At 41.0% G+C, this 14908-nt stretch overlaps 1 long non-coding RNA gene across 4 annotated transcripts in view; it reads left to right on the top strand.

The window, feature by feature from the left end:
* The window catches only part of LOC132392251 (uncharacterized), a 48045-nt gene that overhangs the window by 7018 nt on the left and 26119 nt on the right, over positions 1 to 14908 (top strand). Inside the window, exon 1 of one of the 4 annotated variants that reach the window (XR_009511466.1) lies at positions 567 to 665. The exons of the other annotated variants lie outside the window; for them this stretch is intronic. This is a non-coding gene — a long non-coding RNA (uncharacterized LOC132392251). Of the gene's footprint in view, positions 1 to 566; positions 666 to 14908 lie in introns of those variants that run through there. 4 annotated transcript variants of the gene reach the window in all.

The following is a 14908-nucleotide window of genomic DNA, read 5'->3' as shown; positions in this document are numbered from 1 at the left end:
TAGGCCAAGAGTGCAGCTTGTTTTAATTCTCTTGGAAACAATATAGTGGATGCATGTAGTACTCTTACAGTTATTAAAAACCACATTGAGCTGATTTGTGCAATAACAACTGTGATAAAACATGAAAACTTATCTGCAGGGGTTCTGTGAATAAGTGTCCAAGTATCTAAGGGCTGTCCTAAGAAAGGAGTTTAGAAAAGTCAGGGCATCTGTGCCTGTCACAGGATTTAGTGCTTATTTTGAGACGGTTTGGCCTAAGCAAATTCCTCCAGTCTCCTTCCCAGTGGAAGCCTAACTCAATCCTGTTTTCTTTCTGACACAGTTGCAGCCTGGTAAGTTGGAGGTCAATATAAATAAACATATTTAACCTGGGTACCACGTGAAGCAGGAATTCACAGCACTGCAGAAACTAATTGATTACAGACCTGAGTCACACCGATGCATTGTTTTCAAACCACGAGCTTCAAATGGAAAATCCTACGAAGCTTGCTAAGTGGCTCCAAGCCGCTTGTAATCACCCACACGTGGCAATGACTAAATTGTCTCAGTGGCCACTCATTTCTGCAGAAATTCTGAGTTATTGAAAAGGAGTCATCAGCTTTTCCAGATCCCCTGGAGTGGCCAGGGATTGAAAATGAATTACCCTCCACCCCCTGGACATAATAGTGAGTAATCTGGAAGAACGCCTCTATGGCATCAATACATAACATGCATTGTCTTCAAGATTTTTTCTGAATGGGTTAGCCTATTGTAAAAATTATTGTAGGTGGGTTAGGATACGGTTTGGTGGACAGTCAAGGTCATTAACATAGTGTAAGACTCTTAAAGAGATGGGGGTAAAGAAAAGTGGGTAACAGCTAGTGTCCTGGAGATCCACATGCCAAAAGTCTTGCGGAATTAGAAAGGTAGGAAGGGGTACTGGTTGTTTACCCCTCAGAGAAGTTCTACAGCAGCCATGTCAAACATTTAGGCCTAAACTGAGAAATAGCATTCTGGTGATAGCTATCAACTCTCACTGAGTCCAATTTGTATATAAGGGCTTGTTGACCTTTAATGATCGTTTCTAAACATTAAAAATATTACCACTATCTTTTGTTTTATATTAAATATTTTGAATTTCAAAGTTCAAAGTAGGTTATTATCAAAGTGCATATATGTCACCATATACTATATTGAGACTCCTTTTCTTGCAGGCATTCATAGTAGAACAATGTAGTACAATTGTATTAACAAAACATTACACTCATAAGAGGAGGTGCACAGCAGGTACAGGCAGATAGAAAGAAATGAGGTACTTATGGAGTATAAGAAATGCAAGAGGACACTTAAGAAAGAAATCGGGAGGGCTAAATGCAGACACAAGGTCACTCTGGTGACAAGCTGAAGGAGAATCCTAAGGGAGTCTACAGATATGTTAAGAGCAAAAGGACTGCAAGGTACAAAATCGGTCCTCTGGACCCTTTGCAGATTACAGAGGAGGAGGAGTTTGCTGTCTTGTGGCAAGCTAGGGTAGTTAAATCCCCAGGGCCTGACAAGGTGTTCCCTTGGATCCTATGGGACACAAGTGCAGAAATTTCAGGAGCCCTAGCAGAGATATTTAAATCATCCTTAACAGGAGAGGTGCTGGAGGATTGCAAGGTAGCTACTGTTGTTCCATTGTTTAAGAAAAACTCTAAAATAGACCAGGAAGTTATAAGCTGGTGAGCCTGACATCAGTAGTGGGAAAGCTGTTGGAGGGTACTCTCAGGGACCAGATATTTTAATAGACTTGGACTGATTAGGGATAGTCAGCATGGCTTTGTGCATGGTAGGTTGAGTCTAACCAATCTTAAGGAATTTTTTGTGGAAGTTACCAGGAAAGTTGATGAAGGCAAGGCAGTGGATGTTGTCCACATGGACTTTAGCATGGCATTTGACAAGGTAATGCATGGGAGGCTGGTCAAGAAGGTTCAGTCATTTGGCATTCGAGGTGATGTAATAAACAGGATTGGACATTGGCTTGTGGGAGAAGCCAGAAAGTGGTAGGAGACTGTTGCCTCTTTGTCTTAGAGGACTGTGACTTGTGGAGTACCACAGGGATCAGTGCTGGGTTGATTTATAAACAAGAGAAAATCTGCAGATACTGGAAATCCAAGCAACATGCACAAAATCCTGGAGGATCTCAGCAGGCCAGGCAGCATGTACTAAGCTCTTCTCGATAGATGCTGCTTGGCCTGCTGAGTTCTCCAGCATTTTGTGTGTTGTCTGTCATCTATCTCAATCACCTGATGATAATGTGGCTAACTGGATCAACAGGTTTGCAGATGACACCAAGAATGGGGGTGCAGTGGACAGTGAGGAAGACTTTCAGAGCTTGCAGCAGGATCTGAACCAGCTGGAAAAATGGGCTGAAAAATGACAGATTGAATCTAATGCAGACAAGTGTGAGGTGATGCACTTCAGTAGGACCAACCAGGGTAGGTCTTATACAGTGTGTGGCAGGGCACTGAGGTAGAACAAAGGGATCTGAGAATACAGATCTATAGTTCAAAAGATCTATAGATCTATAGTTCATACAGCACAGGTAGATGGGGTCATTAAGAAAGCTTTTAGTACATTGGCCTTCATAAATCAAGGTACTGAATAGAGTCCTGATGAAGGATCTTGGCCTGAAACATTGACTGTTTGCTCTTTTCCATAAATGCTGCCTGGCCTGCTGAATTCCTCCAGCATGTTGTGCGTGTTACATGGATTTCCAGCATCCACAGATTTTCTCATGTATTGAGTACAGGAGTCGCAATGTTAAGTTCAAGTTGTATAAGACATGGGTGAGGCCTAACTTGGAGCATTGTGTGCAGTTTTGGTCACCTACCTACAGGAAAGATGTAAATAAGATTGAAAGAGTACAGAGAAAGCTTACAAGATGTTGCTGGGGCTGGAGGACCAGAGCTCTAAGGAAAGATTGAATAGGTTCTGACTTTATTCCTTGGAACATAGAAGATTGAGAGGAAATTTTATAGAGGTATACAAAATTATGAAATGTTTAGATAGAGTAAATGCAAGCAGGCTTTTACCTCTGAGGTTGGGTGGGAAGACAACCAGAGGTCATGGGTGAAAAATGAAAAGTTTAAGTGGAACATAAAGGGAAACTTCTTCACTCAGAGAATTGTGAGACTGTGGAAATAGCTGTTTAAGATGAATTTGGATAGGTACATGGATAGCAGGAATATGGAGGGTTATGGTCCAGGTGCAGGTTGATGTGACAATACATTTTAATGGTTTGGCAAGGACTAGATGGGCTGAAGGGCCTAGTATTGTGCTATCAAAGACTGGCGAACACCCATGTGCAAAAGAAGTCAATCTTTGCAAATATATTATTAATAATAGTAATAATAATAAATATATAACCAAGAACTTGAGTTGTCGAGTAAGCCAAAAGATAATGGAATCAGTTCAGTGCAGAGCAGAGTGAAGTTCTGCAATTTCTGGTTCAGGAGCCTGATGGCTGAAGAATAATAACTGTTCCTGAACCTGGTGGTGTGGGATCTGAGGCTCCTGAACCTCCTTTCTGATAGCAGCAGCGAGAAGGCAGCATGGCCTGGATAGTGGAGGTCCTTGATGATGGATGCTATTTTCTTGTGGCAAAACTCCTTGTAGATATGCTCAATGGTGGGAGGACTTTTCTGTGATGCACCAGGGTGTAACAGCCTCCTGCCTTACTGTCCGAGGCCTCCGATGGGCAGGGTTGACCATGGATATTGTGTCTCAGCTGTCTGAGTGATATGCAAGCCAGTACACAAGAAAGCCAGGACAGTACAATATGGACAGCAACCTGCTGCCCATGCAGCTGATGAACCCAAAGGAATGGTAGAGAGTGATACAAGGGGGTATTCCCTTCTGCTGCCGGTGTGGGATGGCGAGTCTGTTGGGACCCTGGGGACTTGTGGAAACTGTGTGGTGATTTCTTTTGAACTTATTGTCCTTTAACATCTTTGGACTATTTTTACTGTGCCCATAGTCTGTTTTTTATCAATTATGCTATTGTTTGCGCTGTTGTAACTATATGGTTTTGTGCAGGTCTTGTAGCTTTAGTTTTTGGTCTTGTTTTTGTCTGGTGGATTTGGAGCTCCTTTCCGGGGAATGCGCTAAGACGGTAGAGTGATATTAATACGTAGCAACCTCTCCAGACTCTGGACTGGGGATTGCCAAACGTTATGTGGATTTTCTGGTGTAGTCTGTTTTGTCATATGCTTTTGTGATATCATTCTGGAGGAACGTTGTCTCATTTTTTTTAACTGCATTGCATTTGTGGTTTCTAAATGGCAATAAACTGAATCTGAATCTGAATCTGGCACCAGTGACATCGCAGTGGTTGCTAGTCAGCATTGAAATCAACATAGGACTGCCTTAGGGACTCCAGTTCCAGATTTTTCCCTTGGGGCTTACTCTTGAATCTTTTCCCATGAGTGAGTATAGCCGCAAGGCAGTAGAGGTTTGAGATCAGAGTTTTCCTTCTCCTAGATGAGCTGCCAACCATGTCTGATGAGCTCCATCTGCCTGGAGTGACTGTTTTTAAGACACCAGCAACCCATTTGCCCCCTTTACTGTCAGTAGATCTGCTGGGCTGAATAGCTAGGCCAAACATTAAGGTCAGGAGTTGAACTTGGTTGTCAGAGGCTACTTATCCAGAGAGTGGTGAATTTGTGGAATTCATTGCCATAGGCAACTGTGGAGGCCAATTCCTTAAGAATATTTAAGGTAGAGGTTGATTGATTCTTGATTGGTCAGGGCATGAAGGGATTTGGGGAGAAGGCAGGGGATTGGGGCTGAGAGGAAATTGGATCAGCTATGATGAAATATTTCCAAGATGGCAGCGCAACGCAGCTTGCAGTGGCCATTCTGGAGCTGATTATCTGTTATTTGTGAAGTGGGCTGCCATGCGCAATCATAATCGATTGAAAACAGACATGGGAGCATGGAGGAACATCGGGAAATCTCCAGGAAGACCTTCTTTGTTGCTGCTGCTGCTGTGAGGTCCGGGACTCTGCTGGGAAGAACAGGCCCCCAGTCCTCGGGGTTGCATTGCTGATGGCTGTTGGCGGGGCTGTCTTAATATGCTCGGCAGAGGATGGTGCTTGGAGGAGCTGTGCTGGAGGGGATGGTCGTCGGCTTGGAGGTTTGACGGACGGAGTCCGCTGCGGTCAGGTCACTTTTGGTGTGTGCTGCGTCTGCGAGGCTGGGTTCAACAGAGCTTTAATTGTGTGCTGCATCTGCGAGGCTGAGTCGGGTGGCGCCGTGGAAGTCCATAGCAGGGGTATTCCCTTCTGCTGCTGGCGTGGGACCCTGAGGACTTGTGGAAACTGTGCGGTGATTTCTTTTGAACTTATAGTCCTTTAACATCTTTGGATTATTTTTACTGTGCCCATGGTCTGTTTTTTTTTTATCAATTATGCTATTGTTTGCACTGTTGTAACAACATGTTGTAACTATGTAGTTTTGTGTAGGTCTTGTAGCTTTAGTTTTTGGTCTTGTTTATCTGGTGGATTTGGAACTCCTTTCCGGGGTACGCGCTAAGATGGTAGTGTGATATTAATACGCAGCAGCCTCTCCAGACTCTGGATTGGGGATTGCCAAATGTTATGTGGATTTTCTAGTGTAGTCTGTTTTGTCATATGCTTTTGTGATATCATTCTGGAGGAACGTTGTCTCATTTTTTAACTGCATTGCATTTGTGGTTTCTAAATGACAATAAACTGAATCTGAATCTGAATCTGAAATGGTGGAGTAGACTTGATGGGTCAAATAGCCTAATTCTGTTCCTACATCTTATGGTATTATAGAATACTCTCCACTGAGCATCTACTGAGGTCTGTCAAACTTTTAGATGACATGATGAGTCTGCACAAACTTCTAAGAAAGTAGAAGTGTTATTGTGCCTTCTTTGTAAAGATACTGACTTGGTGGTCTTAGGACAGGTCCTCTGATATGATAATGCCAAGCCAGTTAAAGTCACTGACCTCTCCATATCTGATCCCCTAATGGGAACTGGTTCATGGATCTTTGGTTTCTTCCTCCTGTTTTCAATAATCATCTCTTTTTGCTGATGTTGAGTGAAGGGTTGTTGTTGTGGCAGCATTCAATCAGATTTTCCCTCTCCTTCCGATATGCCCTTTCGTCACCATCTTTGATTTCAACTTTGAATGATGTACACTGAGACCAAAGCTGCAGATGTTTAACAGGTCACTATTCCACAAATAAATTCTGATGCAGACTTTCGACTTGAAATTTCAAAAATTCCTTCCTCCCTTAGATACTGCTTGACCCGCTGAATAACTTCAGCAGTTTGTTTGTTGCATTCAGTATTCAAACAATGCAAGCAATCAGCAGGAAATGCAATTGTGAGCCTCTTCATGGTAAAATCTCGTGGAAGTATCTCCTTGAGACTCTTTTCCATACCGTAAAGAGAACTGGTGCTCTGGATGCTAAATTGCCCCAATAAGGACTGAAAAATTTGACCATGATCACTTGTTAAGTGGCAAATTTTCCCTGGAAAATTTCCTGGAAAATCCTGGAGGCTTCAATATTGTTTCATCAGTTATAGTCATACAGCATACATTGCCCAATGAGCTAGTCCTATTTGCCCATGTTTGGCCCTTAGTCCTCTTAATCAATGTACTTATCTAGATGGCTACTAAATCTTGCTAATTTAGAATATATAGCTACTTATATAATACACAGGCTATTGTACTTGCTTGAGTGCTTTACCATGGTATAATGTTCAGCATGTCCCATACTTAATGGATAATTTTACTGCCCTTACTCTGTTGATTGACATGTCATATTATTGAACAAAATATGTTTACAGCTCATCCCTGGCATACAACAGAGTTCTATTCCTAAGAATTGTTCAGAACAAACAGTTCACAAGTTGGAAATGTAGCTGACTGACAATATATTTAATTAAAAACATCAGTCAACCAAGGGCAATGTACAGTTAAATTAGGGAATTTAACACAGCCATTCACATTTCTCCATAAGGTGCACCAATATTTAGAAAGAAAATTAGGTTTATTATCACTGACAGGTATCATTGCTTTGTGGCAGCAGTGTAGTGCAAGAGATAAAAAATTTACAATGAAATGATAATAAAAAAAATAAATAATACAAAATAAGAATAATGAATCCATATTCAAGAGTGCACAGACCATTCAGAAATCTGCTAGCAGAGGGGAAGAAACTGTTCTTAAAACTCTAAGTGTGGGACCCCAGTCTCCTTTACCTCCACTCTGATGGTTGCAATGAGTAGAGAGTACGTCCTGGACGATGAAGTGCTTAATGGTGGTTACTAGCTTTTTGAGTCAGCCATAGCTGAAGGTAACTTTGATGTTGAGGTGGCTTATATTGACATGTACCCATATTGATATGAGCTGAGTTTCCACCTAGTGGAATATCTATGCAGTTCCACAGCAGCTGACAAATCCATCCATCAGCCTCCTAAATGTTTGCTTATATCTACAGGATGAACATAAATTAGGTGTTCATAACCTGAGAGTAAGCTGCATATTGCATATAGGGTCACTGTTTATGTCTTTACGAATCTGACCGTCCTTCCCATCATGCAACTTCCAATGTGTACCTCTTACCCCCATGCCCCATCAGCCCCCATTTTGGTCCCTCCAGGGGGTGCATCTGATTCAGAGGAGAGCGAGCTAATCCACTGCTGTGTTTTCTGGCATGCAGGGACAGTTCTTAATTTGCTCCCCCCCAAAAATACCTGTCTCCAGTTTTTAGATTTTGCTTCCTAGTTCTAACTTGCCGAGAAGCAGGAGTAATTTTTTCACTCTGTATCAGTTCCCCTAATGTCTTGAAATTTTGCTCCAGATTTAACAACGGGACTCCATATGAATCTTATTCCTCCATGCCTGATAGTGAAGCTGATTTTACGAATGCTTGCTGATAAGCTCAAGTGAACTGCAGGGATAGGTCGGTTGTAGACTGGGAAACAAGAACAGTAGCTGTAAGGAAGGATCATTGGATGGAGAACAGGTCAAGCAGGATGGGCGTGCAGAATGTGACAAGTTTGTCTCCAGGGGTGGGAGGAAGCAGATACAGAGATAACTTGGGAAATGACAGATTCACTGGAAACAATCTTTGGTTGGTAAAACAAGAGAGTCTAAACTCCTAATCTTAACATTATCATCATAGAGATCCCACTATCAGTATCTTGAGGAGTCACCAATGATCAGAATATCAACTGGAGCAGCCTTAGAAACACTGTGGCAACAAGAGCAGGTGATAAACTGGGTATCCAGTATCACAGGCAGTTCTTGTGGCTTAATCCCATCCAGGGCAAAGTAGCCTGCTTAACATCACCCCATCAATCATCCTAAACATTTAATCTCTCCTGCATTACTACATTATGATGGCAGTACACCATCTACAAAATGTACCATAGTTACTCATAGACTACTCCAACTTTACCTCCAAAATCTGTGATACCTTCCACCATCAAAGACAAAAATGGCAACTGCATGAGAACACCAACACTGCAGGTTCTCCAAGTCCCTGACCCAACACAGGAACATGGACACTGTGAGGGAAGATTAGGGAGGGTTGGTGTTCTTCTCCCCAGAAAAAGGAGGCTGAGGGGAAACAATCAAGGGGCTTAAATGATGAAGGAATAGACTTACAACAACAGGGGAAGGGGTTAGAGGGGAAAGGAGGGGAGGTGTTTCCCCAGAGTGCAGGAATTCTGGGACTCACTGCTTGATGGGGGTGAGTGGGGCAAGAAACAGTTCTAAGAGGTGCACAAAGAGTGATGACCTTCAGGAGTATGAACCCTATTCCAAATGGTGATAAACCAGTTTTTTTTTACAGGATGAGCCAAGTGGTTGCCTCCCTGTGTATTTGCGAGGGAAGAATAAAATGATAGGATTAAAATAGATTTAGTGTAAATGTGTGTTTGAGGGTCGGCATGAATACAATGGGCAGGGTAGCCTGTTTCTGTGCTATATTACTCTCCCTTTGGAAATAAATTGCTGTTCCTTCATCAACATTGGGTCTAAATCCTGCAACTCCATCACCAGCAGCACTGCCCCAGACTCCCTTCACCAGAAGGGATGTAGGATTTCAAAGCAGCTCACCACCACTCTCCAGATAGCAGTTTGGGATAAGCAGACTTTGCAAGCAATGCACAGATCCTATCATCTAAAAAAATAAAAAAAAACATTAATTCCGCAACATGTAAATCTATAATAATGAAAACCAGCGGAGAGCTGATACAAAGAGACTGAAGATACAAAGTAGATAAAACAGCTGGTCTGGATGAATTCATTGTAGTTACCAAGAGAGGGAAAAAATAGGAATTGTGGAGATGCTGTCTTCCAGCTTCCAATCAGACTTCAATCCAGGGTGGTGCTAAAAGTGGGGAAGTACAAGTATTATTCCCTTGTTTAAAAGGAGGAAAACTTCGACAAATGCAAGGCAGTAAGTGTGACATTGGTGATGCAGTTATCAGAATAGGAAAATGTCTGCTTTTGAACCTGAGATTTAGTTTAACTGTTGCTTTTGACATGAATTATGGATAAAAGCTCCTTATACAAATGTGTAGGAAACCTGGAAGTGTCACATCAAGTGATGAAAGTAACAGTAGACTTCAAAAGAACTTGGGCCGGCAGGAAATGTGAACACTAAAAAGAACTAGATGACACATTTTAGGAAGAGTAAGGAAAAGCAATGGAAGAATTTTGAAAAAGTTTCAAGAAAGTTTGAGTTTGAGCACAAATATTTGTAGGTGGCTTTATGGAATAGAAATAGAACAAGTAGAATTCCATGGGTTATTATCAAACACTTTGTAAAACTTACCAGATTGAGTTCTGATGAGCGATTAGTATTCTTCTGATGAAGAAAATTCATCGCCCTAAAACATCACTCTGGTTATTTTGTGACACCCACCTTACTTGGTGAGTACTTCCAGTTTTCTCAAGTTGGGAATTGTTTTATTTTCCAAGTCCTCCATACAAGAGTGGGTTATTGAAGTTGCTAATTCCATAGCGAGGCATTTAACCTCAAAATGTGCTGCGTTTGATTCAGGAATGCTGGATGGGACAATGTGGGAAATATAATGTAAACATAATTCTGCAGGCCTTGAAATGCTCCACATGGCCTTATGGGTGGAACTTGCTGCAAGCTCCTGACCTACTTCAAACTGAAACTCCAAAAATAACAAATAAAGTTAATCTATGCCATCCAGGCCTCAGAAGATCTGTAACTGAGGAAATTCTATTTGGATGAGTAGGGTGGGGTGGGGGAGGGACGGTAGAGCACTTAACAGAGCATTTTAAGTTCAACTTTAAACTTCAGTGTCAACTCTGTTGATTTGAATATACTTTGTTTTCAAAGTGTAACCCCAACTTCCCCAGGAGACAGAGTTAATGGTTTCTGCATTATATTTGCTTTGCTTTGTTGAACTAGTTTCATCAGTATCTGAATGTGGCTCCTGTGTCTTGCCAGGATGCCTTGTAGCATAGTTTCATGGTATTGTTCTGTACCTCTCCTGAGAGCACAATTGTCTCATGTTTCTCCACTACAGATTCTACAATACAAATAAACTTGACCAGGGCCTATTCCTGGGATATCGGCTGAGAGGTGTGCAAGACAATAGACCCAGTCTTCCCAAATTTCTTTTGTGTTAGTTGCAAATCTCATTTAACTGGACTAGTTAGAGTTGAATTGATAAAAATGATGTGCTTTCCATGTACAGTTTGTAAGGGCCCTTCAAGCATAAATAGATCTTAGCATGCCAGGCAGCATCTATGAGAAGAGTAATCAGCTGACATCACAGACCAAGACCCTTCTTCAGCACCGGAAAGGGAGTGGAGAAGTCAGAGTTCTCTTTCTGACTTCTCCCCTTCCTTTCCAGTCCTGAAGAAGGGTCACAGTCTGAAACATTGACTGTTTAGCCTTTTCCATAGATGCCACTTGGCCTGCTGAGTTCCTCCAGCATTTTTGCGTGTGTAGCTTCCAGCATCTGCAGATTTTCTTGTGTTTGCCAAACAGTCCGCAATCTGTTTCAGGTTGATACAAATTCACAACAAAATAGCTTCCAATTCCATAGTAAATTCACTAGTATAACACAGCACCCTGTGATGATGCTTGGATCTGCATCACAAAGCTTCGGATTCATTTCTCATTTTGATGCCTTGAATATAAATGTTTTGGTCAACACTCCAGAGTATTGCTAGAAATCTGCTGGAAGAGTTGCCTTTTAAATGATACATGCACGTGGGTGGCACAGAGGTGCAGCCAGTAGAGTGATTGCTTCACTGCTCCAGCAACCCAAGTTCATTGCTGACCTCTGATACTGTTTACATGGACAGTGCACATTCTTCTCATGACAGTGGGCTTCCCTTCACATGCTCTGGTTTTCTCCCACAGCCAAAAAATGCGTGGGTTGGTAAGTTAATTGGCTAGTACAAATTGCCCCCTGTGTGTAGATGAGTTGTAGAATATGAAGGGGTTTTGATGGGCATGTGGGATGAATAAAATGGGTTCAGTTGGACTGGTGTAAAAATGGGTGTTGGGTTGTCAGTGAAAACAGTTAAGCTGAACAGCCTAGGTCTGTGCTATCTAGCTCTATTATTCTGTGACTCTAAACCAAAACTCTCTGAGAATGATGCTAAAAAATTTGAATTCATTATTTTGAATAACCCGGCTGATGTTTAGTCTGCCAATATTTATCCCATAGTTGATATCACTTAAGTTAATTGCCTGAGCACTATGGTGATTTGAGGACAATGTTTCTGACGTTACCGTAACATCTGCTCTTAAAAATATCCTTCCTCAGCTAGACGGTGTTTGAGAAATCCTGGAACTATGCTTTCATGTTCTTATTTTAAATTGACAAACAAAATCAAAAAGGTTCTGGAAATAAATTAAGCAACACTTGAAGCAAAGATAGGACTAGAGGAATATAGTTTGTTGACATGTTTTTGTACAAGTTGAGAGAAGGATTGTTTAAAGATATTGCATTAAAACTGGAAAGTCTGTCAAGCCTGAAGCCTGTAGAAATAGCTTAAAGCTATACATTTGCAGGAAGAATCCAGAGAAAGTTATCTCTTGCATTGCAAATTTCCTGCATTTGCAGATTGTGTTTTACAAAATAAGTTGGGATGTGAACTAAGAGATAATGAATTCTGTAAAAGTAATCTCACACAACGTGAAATTTAAACTTATATGTAAAATTGTTTTGTTAATGGAAAGGACAAGCAAGATTGTGAAAGGATTTTGTCTGCAACAAGCAGATGATAAGACTGCAGTCTACACTCAGCCAAAACAAAGTCAAAGGCTATGACATAGAGTTCAAAGCAAGCTGGTGAAATCAACCCAGTTCATTGCTATCACTGGAATGGTTGTCAATCATATAACTCACATTTCAAAGTCACTTAGTACATTAGCTAAAGTCCTTGCTATTTACACTATCTGCCTTACCAGAATTTGAACTCCCAAGTTGACCTCACATTTATGTATATTACCTCACATTTGTGTGTATTAAGTTTTCTATGCCACCACTCTGCCCAGCTTCCCATCTGATCCATGGCCCGTTGTATCCTTAGACAACCTTCTTCACTATCTATGACTATCTATCTAATTTTTGTGTTGTCTACAAACTTACTAATCATATCACCTACATTCTCATCTAAGCCATCTATCTGTGGAGGAAACAAAACAACAAAGGTCCAAGCATTGATTGCTACAGTGCACCACTTGGAGGATCTATGAAGGAAGCATGACAGTGGTTATACTTCATCGGTAGTTACAGATATATAGTGGAGAGAATTCTGACCAGTTTCATCAGCACCTGTATGGAAGCTGGAGAGTGTTGTTGATGCAGCCAGCTCTATCACTGACACAAGCCTTCCCATCATGAAGACATCAGATATTGATTCCCTCCACCCCTGCAGCTACTCTCAATCAACATCTGCCGGGTCTATTCCTACTCTATTAAAATCCACTTTCTCTCAATTTAGTGCTCTAACTTCATAGTTTTCATGATTGCTTTGAAACTTAATGAACTCTGGTCACTTTTCCCAAAAGGTCTGTGCACAGACACTTCAACCTCTTGTCTTTCCCATTCCCTAAGATTGTCAAATATACACCCCTCCTGATTGGGACTCTCTACATCCTGTTTCAAAAACAAAAAAATCAGTTGAATGCATTTTATAAATTTCATCCCACCTAAGTCCTAGGAACAAAGTAATCTCACTTAATATTGGGAAAGTTAAAATCTACCACTATTATAGTCCAATTGCTTTTACACCCTGCATATCCATTCTTTGTCCTGCTGTCTGCTGATTGGCTGTATGTATAAAAATAGGAGTAGACAATTTCTCCCATGAAGCCTTGGTCAACATTGGTTAACTAACATTACTAATATAGATTACCAGATTGTTACCTCACTGTTGTTTAATGAAGATTTGTTTGTGGAAATTGACTACTTTGTTTTCTAATATTACAAAAATGCCTGTGCTCCAAAATATTTCATTGCAAAGCAAAGAAGTTAGGAGGTCCTGAGAAATGAAAGGCATTCTTTACTATTTTTAAAAATTTATCATTCAATGCAACTTTTAATGATAGTTGGACAGTTACATAGATTGGAAAAGCTGGAAGTCCAAAGCAACAAATACAAAATGCTGGAGGAACTCGGTAGATCAGGAAGTGTATTGATGAAGAGTTATCTGCCAAAACATTGACTGTATATTCCGCTCCATAACTGCTGCCTGACTTGCTGAGTTCCTAGGAAAGGTTTAGAAGGTTAAGGGCCAAACACTGACAAGTGGGACTAACTTGGATGAGCTTTTTGGTTGGCCTGGACCAGTTGGGGCTAGGGGTCTGCTTTTGTGTTCTATGACTATATGATTCCTTTACTATGTTCCCAGTCAGAGTATAACATGGCACAAAATACCTTGGCTGAACTAAATGCCAAATTGCACTGGCTTATGGTCGAAAGGTTCAAATCCCAGACAAGTGGGACTAAAAAAGCAAACAATTGTGACCAGTTCAAGCAGGGACCTTGGCCAGCTTAAGCAATTGATGGGTCCTCTTATGTGCTTTATAGCTCTATTAACTTATGACTCTGTGACATGAGGAAAATAGAGAACTTAATGATACTGGATTCATTGCCTGAGTGAATTGTGGAAACAAATCCAACAATAACATTCAAAGGGTAAATTAGAAATTAAAGGAATGAAACAGGACATAGGCAGGAGCACTCACGTGAGATCAAATGGATAACTTTACTAAAGAGTATGTACAGGAATAATGGGTTCTTTCAATTCTGCAATTCTCTGATTGTCATGGAAACAAGATCGGAAGTCTATAACAAAAAATTGCAAGTTGTAGTGCCAAAAGATAAAGTGTTCTTAAATATTTACCATAACGAGGTTGAAAAAAATCATTTTGATAGGGCATGATTTCAGCTGGACTGCCCTCTTATGCATTAACCTCAATAAAAGCCTAACAGCCTGCTTAACTCAGTTCCATGTGTGCCTAAACACAGTGAAAAGCTTGTCTTACACTCCCTTTACACAGTTCAAATCATTACACAATGCATTGAGTGAGAGAAAGGTAAAACATTAACAATGCAGAATAAAGTGTAAAAGCTATGGAGAAAATGCAGTCATAATAAATGATAAAGAGCATATCATAATGAGGTAGATAACACTAGAGAATCTGCAGATGCTAGAAGTCCAGAGCAACACATATAAAATGCTAGAAAGACTCAGCAGATGAGGCAACATTTACGGAAATGAATAAACAATCGATGTTTTGGGCTGAGACTCTTCTTCAGGACTGGAAAGAAAAGGGGAAGATGCCAAAATAAAAAGGTTGCGCAGAGGGTTTGGAGATCTACCTAGAAGATGATAGGTGA

This window comes from Hypanus sabinus, chromosome 4 (assembly GCF_030144855.1).
Source record: "Hypanus sabinus isolate sHypSab1 chromosome 4, sHypSab1.hap1, whole genome shotgun sequence".
Classification (NCBI taxonomy): Eukaryota; Metazoa; Chordata; class Chondrichthyes; order Myliobatiformes; family Dasyatidae; genus Hypanus; species Hypanus sabinus.
Note: the sequence above shows the minus strand (reverse complement) of the source record. Positions and strands in the feature narration are given on the sequence as shown.